Source organism: Lactuca virosa, chromosome 5, assembly GCF_052849685.1.
Source record: "Lactuca virosa cultivar CGN04683 chromosome 5, Lactuca_virosa_CGN04683_v6, whole genome shotgun sequence".
Classification (NCBI taxonomy): domain Eukaryota; kingdom Viridiplantae; phylum Streptophyta; class Magnoliopsida; order Asterales; family Asteraceae; genus Lactuca; species Lactuca virosa.
Window position 1 is genome coordinate 129,880,002 of NC_136430.1, and position 11,330 is coordinate 129,891,331.

Consider the following 11,330-nt stretch of genomic DNA (forward strand, 5'->3'; position numbering starts at 1 on the left):
AAAAACGGTATTTTCTTGTACCAGGAACAACCATAAACACTTTTAGATATTAACTAAATCCAAGATTTTGGGCTACCCAGGATGTTAGCATGAGTTCAAGATATTAAAAGTGGTAAGGTAAAAATTCTACCCATAATAGTATTTATTTTAAAATACCCATAATCTATATACTGAAGGATAGCGTTTGTGTGGCTTGGGGGGTTTTGAGTTTTGACGGTAATCTTGGGGATCACTTTCAATGTGACACAACCATTGTTGTTGAGTATAATATAGTTATATCAATTCTCATAGGGGCCTCTTCGCAATTAATACCTCCTGATACAGATTTGAAATTTAGGCTCCGCATACCATTAATGGCGTCTTCTTCCACTTCATTCGTCCACAAGACATTTAAGTATGATGTGTTTTTGAGTTTTAGAGGCGAAGACACTCGTACAAACCTCGTTGATCATCTTTACTATGCTCTACAACAGAAAGGCATTCACACTTACAAAGACGACGAAAGAATCAATAAGGCCAAAAAGATCAGTGATGAACTCATCGGATCCATAGAAGATTCAAAGCTCTACATCATTGTTTTCTCAAAAAACTATGCCTCTTCTACTTGGTGTTTGGATGAGCTTGTGAAGATAATGGAATGTCACAAAACCAACGAGCATACCGCCTACCCAGTCTTCTATGATGTGGAACCCTCAGAAGTACGCAAACAAAGCGGGTCAGTTGAAAAAGCCTTTGCCAAGCATGAAAACGAAGAGGCTGCTGGGAAATGGAGGATGGCTTTAAAAGAAGCAGCGGATCTGGCTGGATGGGAGTTGAAGAACATTGCCGATAGGTAATCGCTTCATCATATTTTTTGCATTATCCGGTTATTTTGACTGCTCGTGGTTCTGGTCTTTCTCATCAATTTTGGCCACATTTTTTTGTTTCAATCAAGGTATAATATAATAGAAACATTACACAAGCACCATCGATTTTGAATTTCTTATAATTCCAGCTCAAAACGATGAAATATATAGTTGCTAATCATTATTATTCGAAATGGGATTCCAATTTCAGTATTTTCATTTGCACGGTCTTTACAATTCTGTCAATCATATATCTGCAATATTCTTTCATTTTGTTTTTTGTAATCTGAGTTCACCCTTGATGTAAAAGGCTTGGACATGGCATGTCATGTTGTATATTCTCAAATTTTAATTCAAACTTGGAGTCTTGTTAAAAGATTGAACTTGAAATATGATTATACAACTCTTTTATTACTTCCTATACATTTGTTCGTTGATCTGAAACTAATTCTGCATGTGGAATTTTTAAGTAAAAGACATGAAGCAAAATTCATCCAAAAAGTTGTTGGAGAGATTTCACTAGAGTTACGATTATACAGTATCCAAAAAGTTATTGGAGAGATTTCACTAGAGTTACGATCCATCAATTTTAGCTTTGATGAAAAATTAATAGGCATGGAGACCCGAATCTGTGATGTTTTATCATCTCTAGATACTAGTTTGAATGATGTTCGCATGATTGGGATCAAGGGAATGGGAGGTGGTGGGAAGACAACTTTGGCCAGAGCTGTTTTTGATCAAATTTCCTTTCAATTTGAAGGTAAAAGCTTCGTTGAGAATGTCAGGGAAGTTTCAAAAGCTTCTTTGTTTGGACTGAAGTCTTTGCAAAACCAAATTCTTTTTGATGTCTTCAATGATTGGGGCATCTCTGTTAGTAGTGTTTATGATGGAAAAAACATGATGAAGAGGAGGATGTGTAGTAAAAAGGTTTTTCTTGTTCTAGATGATGTAGATCATATAGAGCAGCTTGAGGCCTTATCCGGTGAGATGAATTGGTTTAAGCCAGGAAGCAGAATTATCATTACAACAAGAGATGAGCAATTACTTGTTGCACATGGAGTGAAGTCCATTCATAACATCATGTTGTTATTGGATGACGAAGCAATTTGCCTCTTCAGTAAGTATGCATTTGGAAGAGTTACTCCAAATCTAGGTTACGAAGAGTTATCACAACAAGTTGTGCATTATGCTGCTGGTCTTCCCTTAACGATCAAAGTTTTGGGTTCATTTCTCTGTGGTAAAAATGAGTTTGAATGGATAGATACCCTGAAAAGACTAAAAACAATTCCATTAATGGAAACTCTGAAAAAATTGGAGATAAGTTATATCAGTCTAGAAGAGGATTACAAGGAAATCTTCCTTGACGTTGCATGCATACCGAAAGGAAAGTCGAAATGCTTTGCAATCAAAACGCTTGAAAGCTGTGGATTTCATGCTAGAAATGGTTTAAGAGTTCTTGAGCAAAAATCTCTCATAACTGTTAATGCTAGATATGGTTTAAGAGTTCTGGGAATGCATGATAATATTGAAGAAATGGGCAAGAATATTGTTCGTCGTTCACATCCTGATAAGCCTTTTAAACATAGTCGATTGTGGATTGGCAAGGAAATTGAAGATATATTTGCTAATGACTTGGTAGGGATCAAGTTTATTTCTAAGTCGAAACTAACATATTATGATTTATTACGACACAAATTTCATGGTGCATTCTTTTTGGATTACAGGGTACTAAAGCAACAAGATATATACTATTCAACGGGTGTAAACTCAGTCCCGAAATTGTGATGAAAGGTCTTAGAAAGATGAAGGAAGTTAGATTTCTTGGCGTGTCAATGCCATTTATTGATGCAAGTACAAGTGATTGGTCTCATCAAAACTGGAAGTTTGATAAATTTAACGCGTTAAGATATATGCGTTGGAGCTATTACCCTTTTAGGTATTTACCCAAAACATTTCAAGGAGAAAATCTTGTTACACTAGAGATTACTCGCAGCAGAATCGTACAACTTTGGGAAGGGGGAGAACGAAAGGTAGAATTATGGTTGATTGTTTCTTTTATGTCACTCATTTGAAATATATACATCCATTGCTTTGTTATTACACTAATATATATTCATGTTTTTATTTTGCTTATTTTAGGTTCTTAACAAGCTCAGATTCCTTGAGGTAAGGGATTCAATGTTGAGGACCCTTGATCTTGGGCTTACTCCAAATATCGAGACACTGAATCTTACAGGATGCAATGAGTTGGTTGAAGTTCACATGCATACTGAATGTGTAAAGCTCATAAGCATTGAACTCAGTTGTTCAATGTTGAGGACCATTGTCCTTGGGTCAGCTCCTAATCTCGAGTGGTTATATCTTGATGAGTGTTCGGATTTGATAGAACTTCAAATGCCTGGTAGAGCTCCAAATCTGAGATACCTCAAACTATGGGATTCAAAGTTGAGGACCCCTGACATTGGGCTGACTCCGAATATTGAGTTTTTAGATCTTAGAAATTGTCATGATTTGGAGAAACTTTACATGGCTGATGAATGTCAAAAGCTCAAATCGCTTTACATTAGTTGTTCAAGCTTGAGGAACTTTGACCTCAGGCTGACTCCTAATCTAGAGATGTTAGATCTTAAAAATTGTTCTGATTTGGAAGAACTTCACATGGCCGATGGATTTCAAAAGCTCACATCCCTCAAAATTAGTGGTTCAAAGTTTAGGAACCTTGACCTCAGGCTTACTCCAAATCTCAAGACGTTAGATCTTAAAAACTGTTCCAATCTTCTAGAACTTCATATGGCCGATGAATGTATCAAAAAGCTTGTCTACTTAGACTTAAGTGGTTGTTTGAGGTTTAAATCTTTTAAGTTTCAAATAAAGAATGATGGTTCTTGTAGAAAGTGTGGAAAATGTTGCCTCCAAAATTAGCAAGTGGCAAATAGTTCAGGGGTTATTTCCGTAACTTATCATTTACTATTCATAGTTTGACTATGAATAGTAATATATATGTGAAATGTTTGAAGAATTGGACGGCACATGTGAATTTGGAGATTTGTTATTCAGAAGTTTGTAGGCGGAGTGTTTGGTCATGAATAGTATTCAAATTTGAAGACGCAACATTTTGGGACGACGGCATTTTTTATCCTTTCATATGTTCTTTTCTTTGGCTATAAATAGCCTAAGCCATTTCATTACGAATGAACCAAACAATCAAATATATATATATATAGTAAAACATTACATATATATATATATATATATATATATATATATATATATATATATATATATATATATATATATATATATATATATATATATATATATATATATATATATACTGATACACCACCATATATTTTAGCCCTCTCACTCTATTTGTAATCTCTTTCATAATCCCTGTAAACACTGCAAATTATAGTGAATTGTTTCTCGGCTTCCTCCGCCCGTGGTTTTTTCCCGATTTGGGTTTCCACGTAAATTCCTGTGTCTCTATTCTATTTATTTTATTCGTATTTCGTTGTGATGATTACGCTTTGATAATTTTTGATCCCATTCCGCATTGAGCTAATATTATTTAAGTCTATTCGGATCCTTCGTATTTCACAACAATTGGTATCAGAGCATCCGGGTTGTAATATTAGCTCATTGGGATCATTTTATCAAGTAATTAATCATGTCTTCGGTAAAATACGATATTCCACTACTGGATCGTAACATACGATTTCCGTTGTGGCAAGTAAAGATGAGAGACATTCTCATTCAGATGGATTTACACAAGGCGCTTTTGGGTTTCAATAAGATGCCCGATACATGGACCGAAGAAGAAAAGGAGATGAAAGATCTGAAGGCTTTATCCCAGATTCGTTTGCACTTGTCAAACGATGTTTTGCAAGATGTTCTAAAAGAAACGTCAGCGGCTTCTTTATGGCTAAAGTTGGAGCAACTGTTGATGACCAAGAGCTTACCAAACAAGTTGCATTTGAAGCAACGGTTGTTCAATCTCAAGATGATTGAAGGAGGCTCTTTAACTGAACATATATCCACATTTAAAGAGTTAGTAAATAACTTAGAGAATATGGATGTTCAGTATGAAGATGAAGACTTGGCTTTATTCTTACTGTCGTCGTTGCCAGAATCCTATAGCCATTTTCGTGATACTATTATCTATAGCCGTGACACTTTAGTTTTAGATGAAGTCTATACAGCTTTGGATTCCAAAGAGAAGATGAAGCATATTACTGGTGGTGGTTCAAGTGATGCTAAAGCCGAAGGTTTGAATGCTAGAGGAAGAACAACAGAGAGAAGTAGAACTTCTCAATCTTCTAACAGAACCAGATCCAAATCAAAAGGCAAACGAAAGTTTTGCAACTATTGTCACAAGAAGGGACATGTGCTTGAAGAATGCTTCAAGTTGAAGAATAAAGAAAAAGAGAAGACGGCAGCAAATGGTAAACAAGCTAGCATTTTGGGTGAAACCGATCTAGCTGAGGTCGAAGGTATTGGAGAACTTTTGACAGTTTATTCAGATAAACTGGATTCCACTGGTGATTGGATACTCGACTCTGGTTGTACTTTTCATATGTGTCACAACAAAAGTTGGTTTTACACATTTGAAAAGGTTAACCAGGGCTATGTGTTGATGGGTAACAATACTACATGTCCAGTTCTTGGACATGGTTCAGTCAGGATCCGTATGTTTGACGGAGTTATTCGAACCATGGGGGATGTTAGATATGTTCCTGACCTCAGAAGAAACTTGTTATCTCTCAGTTCCTTTGACAAAAGGGGATACGAGTTTGCTGGTGAAGGTGGAGTTCTCAGGGTATTCAAAGACGGCTCCGACAAACTGAGAGCCAAACGAAAAACCTCAGATCTTTACTTTCTTGACGGGCAAACAATTTCGAGTGATGCTGCTGTTGTTTCAAAGTCTCTTTCTGATCCAGATCAGTCCCGTCTTTGGCACCTTCGACTCGGCCATATGAGTTTTCAAGGCATGTCAGAATTGAGTCAAAGAGGTTTACTTGGTCAACAAAAGATTGTTGATTTGGATTTCTGTGAAGACTGTGTATATGGCAAGGCAAAACGAGTGAGGTTTGCAAGTGGCATCCATACAACGAAAGGACCACTTGATTATGTTCACTCGGATTTGTAGGGACCGGCTCGAGTTGCTTCAAAAGGTGGAGCCATTTATATGCTCACTATTATTGATGATTTCTCCAGGAAGGTGTGGTCTTTCTTCTTAAAACATAAAGGATACGTTTTCTATACCTTCAGAAATTGGAAAGTTCAGGTTGAAAAGCAATCAGGTCTGGTGGTAAAGTATCTTCGTACAGATAATGGACTTGAGTTTTGCTCAGAAGAGTTTAATGTCTATTGTCAAAAGGAAGGCATTACTCGACATCGCACAGTAGTCCATTCACCTCAACAAAATGGTGTAGCTGAAAGGATGCATCGCACCATTATGGAGAAGGTCCGGTGTATGCTTTCTAATTCCAAATTGCCAAAGTCTTTTTGGGCGGAGGCTGCTTCGACTGCTTGCTATGTTATCAACTGATCACCGTCACGAGCAATCGAGAAGAAAACTCCGTTTGAGTTATGGTCCGGTAAACCTGCCAATTATTCAGATTTAAAACCATTCGGATGTCCAGCGTATGCACGAGTTGACAATGGGAAGCTAGAACCAAGAGCAATCAAATGCGTTTTTCTTGGGTACAATCAAGGTGTAAAGGGTTACAAGTTATGGAGCTTTGATTTGAAGAAAATTATCATCTCAAGAGATGTTACTTTTGATGAGTCTGCTATGGTTCAACCAGTTGCTGACTCTTCTAAAAGAACAGATGCATCAGATGTATCATCCGAAGCAAATAAAGAGTATGCTCAAATGGAGGTGGAGCTTCCTACTTCACCTACCACTAATCAGAGTACAAATCAGCATCAAGATTCTTCTTCGTCGGATGAGCATGTTGTTAGTGAAGATTCAACACCTTCACAACCACAAGCTACTACTCCAAGCATTGCAAGAGATAGACCGAGAAGACAGATTATTCCTCCGAAGAGGTATGCTGAATCTGATTTGGTTGCCTATGCTTTTATTGTTGCTGATAATATTGAGTACGCAACGGAGCCTGCAAATTATGACGAGGCTATCAAATCTGAAGACTCAAATGATTGGATGCTCGCTATGCAAAATGAGATGGAATCCTTGCAGCGAAACAGTACTTGGAATTTAGTTCCTATTCCGAAAAGGAAGAGACCAGTTAAATGCAAGTGGGTCTATAAGCTCAAGGAACCTGTCAACCCAAATGATAAACCAAGATACAAAGCTCGGTTAGTAGCTAAAGGCTACAGTCAGATTCCTGGTATTGATTACACTGACATTTATTCCCCAGTTGTCAAACATACTTCCATTCGTGTATTGTTGGGGTTAGTTGCTTCTAACGATTTTGAGTTAGAACAACTTGATGTCACTACAGCTTTCCTAAATGGTGAGCTTGAGGAAGAGATTTTTATGCAACAACCTGAAGGTTTTGTAGTTCCTGGAAAGGAGAACTACGTATGCAAGTTGAACAAATCTCTTTATGGCCTCAAGCAGTCTCCTAGACAATGGTACAAGAGGTTCGATTCTTTCATGACCAGTCACAAATTCAGCAGGTGCACCTATGATAGCTGCGTTTATTTCAAGAAAGGTGACAATAGTTCAAAGATCTACTTACTCTTGTACGTTGATGACATGTTGATTGCAGCAAAAGATATGAAGGAGATTCAGAAGTTAAAAGACCAGTTGAAAGCTGAATTTGAAATGAAGGACTTAGGAGCTGCCAAAAAGATTTTAGGTATGGAAATTATTCGTGACAGGAAGTCTAGGATCTTGCATCTTTCTCAGAAAAGTTATATTGAGAAAGTGCTAAGACGCTTCAATATGCACGAAGCAAAGTCTGTCAACACACCTTTTGCAGCTCATTTCAAGCTATCATCCGCTTTGAGTCCTACTAATGAGACTGATATGGCTTACATGACACGTGTTCCATACTCTAGTGCTGTTGGATCTTTAATGTATGCTATGATCTGCACACGCCCTGATTTGGCTTATGCTGTTAGCATGGTTAGTAGATACATGGCGAACCCGGGGAAAGAACACTGGAAAGCAGTACAGTGGATTTTTCGTTATTTACGAGGTACGTCTTCCATGTGTTTACGTTTTGGCAAATCTAACACTGGGGTGTTCGGATATGTTGATTCAGATTATGGAAAAGATTTGGATAAACGAAGATCAATTACAGGGTATGTGTTTACACTAAATGGTTGTGCTGTTAGTTGGAAAGCCCAGTTACAGTCTACAGTTGCCCTGTCTTCTACCGAGGCAGAGTACATGGCGATTACAGAAGCAGTTAAGGAAGATATCTGGTTGAAGGGGTTATTCGGAGAACTCGATGATAGAATAAAGGTGACCACAGTTTTCTGTGACAACCAGAGTGCTATCTTCTTGAGTAAAGATCAAATGTTTCATGACCGAACAAAGCATATTGATATTCGTTATCATTTTGTGCGGGATATCATTGAAAAAGGTGATTGTGTTGTGGACAAGATTCATACAGATTATAATCCCACTGATATGTTCACTAAAAGTCTTCCTATAGCCAAGTTCAAATTATGTTTGGACATGGTGGGTGTTTCTGATCGCAGTTGAGCCTGAAGGCTCGTAGGTGGAGGAAGTATTATTTATTTTTCGGAAACAATTTTTCTCTATATAATTTTGCAGGTTCTTATGGAAGTTTTAGAGTTTGATGAGCTATAGTTTTTTGACTAATCGTAAAGCATGACTTGCTTAATTTTGATGTCAAGGTGGAGATTGTGGAAAATGTTGCCTCCAAAATTAGCAAGTGGCAAATAGTTCAGGGGTTATTTCCGTAACTTATCATTTACTATTCATAGTTTGACTATGAATAGTAATATATATGTGAAATGTTTGAAGAATTGGACGGCACATGTGAATTTGGAGATTTGTTATTCAAAAGTTTGTAGGCGGAGTGTTTGGTCATGAATAGTATTCAAATTTGAAGGCGCAACATTTTTGGACGACGACATTTTTTATCCTTTCATATGTTCTTTTCTTTGGCTATAAATAGCCTAAGCCATTTCATTACGAATGAACCAAACAATCAAATATATATATATAGTAAAACATTACATATATATATATATATACTGATACACCACCATATATTTTAGCCCTCTCACTCTATTTGTAATCTCTTTCATAATCCCTGTAAACACTGCAAATTATAGTGAATTGTTTCTCGGCTTCCTCCGCCCGTGGTTTTTTCCCGATTTGGGTTTCCACGTAAATTCCTGTGTCTCTATTCTATTTATTTTATTCGTATTTCGTTGTGATTATTACGCTTTGATAATTTTTGATCCCATTCCGCATTGAGCTAATATTATTTAAGTCTATTCGGATCCTTCGTATTTCACAACAGAAGGATTATTCTTTTTGTAGCCAGGATGAACCACTTAAGGTTGTTCCTTTAGCTAAGTTGTATATGACTGCGGAGTCCCTAGATGAATGCCCAGTTCACCCCGAAAATAAATTTCCAAAGTTTCAGTTTTTATGTTTTTATGTTGAAGATCAACCCTTATTTACAAGAAACCTTGGAAGCCTGATTTCCTTAGGTCTGTGTCCTTGCACAAACCTTGAGATATTTTCAAGAAGCATTTGTGGGTTACAACATCTAAGAGAGCTTACACTCCAAGGCAGTCTTCCAGAGGCTCCCAAGGAGCTTGACCAGCTAGAATGTCTAGAAAGGCTACATCTGTATGATACAAATATTAAAGATCTTCCTGATACCATTTGTAAGCTGAAACATCTTGAATCTCTGAATCTTAGTTATTGTCCATTGCTTGAGAAGTTACCTGATGATCTTGGCCGATTAGAACGTTTAAAGGAGATAACTTTGATAGATGCAAAGATTAAAGATCTTCCTGATAGCATTTGCATGTTGAAATATCTCAAATCTCTCAAACTCCCTGGTTGTTCATTGCTTGAGAAGTTACCTGCTGATCTTGGCCATTTGGAATCTCTGGAGAATCTCGAACTCAACCATTGCAAGTTTTTACGAGATATCCCAGACAGCATCTGTAAGATGAAGTGTCTAAAATATCTCTGTATGTACTCTTGTATTCAACTTGAGAAATTGCCTGAGGAATTTGAGCGTTTAGAATGTTTAGAAAAGTTAGATTTAAGAGGTACGAGCATAAGTAATCTTCCGGAGAACATCTTCTTCTTGAAAGGGCTACGTATTATTGGGTCAAGAGGGCTGCTTCAGTCATCTGGTTTTAGATCCGAGATACGATGCTTATGCTCGGGGAATTTTAACTATGTGGATCTGTGAATAACTCAGGCAACCTCAGTCCTCAATATAGTAGTTTCCTCTAAGTGCGGTGCTCCAGGGATGATTTTGAGAGGCTCAGAAGGCTCGGAAAAATGCCAATAAAAAAAAGATAGAAGATTATAACATTTACTTTCTTTGTTTTGTATTGGTTATCTTACTTTGGTTAGAATTGTGAAATTGATATCACAATAATTAATTTTCTGCCAAAATTATAATTATATTAGAAGAAAATACAAGTGCTATGCATACAATAAGAACCCATGTTGTAGTTTAAAACTTGGTTTTCGTAGGGTAGCATATATGTCGTTTCTGTTAAATTTGGAGCTTAAGGTTCTGTTTGATTTTCTGAAGCAAAAATTCATGAAGTCTGCGGACCACCTCTGCAACCCTCTGCAGTAGAAGAGGTGGACCAAACGACTGCAGACTGTAATAAGAAGCGTGTTTGTTTTTTTAACATCTGCATACTACTGCAGATATTAAAAAGTTATAATAAACTAACTTTATAAACCAAAAAAAGTTTTTTAATACGTAAAATTTAATAATGTATAACATTTCGGCAAGAATTAATGATATTTCAATAAAAAATAATGATATTTTAACAAAAAGTAAAGATATTTTAGTAAAAAATAATGATATTTCATCAAGAAATTATCATTATTGAATATAAAGAAACGAAAAAAAAAATCAACAATAATAAACAAAAAAAAACGAAAAAAAAGGTGAAATAAAATTTCAACAACATATAATTAAAATTTCAGCAAGAAAAAAAGATGAAGAAGAGGTTGGAAGAGGCTGGAAGAGGCAGTACAAGTGCTGCGCCAAACAGAGCACGCGGAGAGGTTTTTGACTCCGAAGACTTCTAAAAAACAAACAGCTGCGAAATGAAAAGTTGTGCGCGTGTGCTGCGCGGCGCAGCAATAAGAGGTCTGAAGAGGTTTTTTTCAAAAAACAAACAACACCTAAGTGTACCATGTCAGAATTCAAGAATGAGATGTTAACCTCCTAACAAGACATGACGATCTCGTGCAAATGACTGAAGATGTAAAAATGGTATTCCTTTATTTTCTGTTTTCTGCATTCGAAATTTTGCGTTGCTATC

The 11,330-nt window shown here is 36.7% G+C and overlaps 1 pseudogene; it reads left to right on the plus strand.

Annotated features, from left to right (window-relative positions):
* Positions 1 to 353: 353 nt before the first annotated feature.
* LOC145111742 (disease resistance protein RPV1-like) lies at positions 354 to 10,231 on the plus strand (annotated as a pseudogene).
* Positions 10,232 to 11,330: the final 1,099 nt, after the last annotated feature.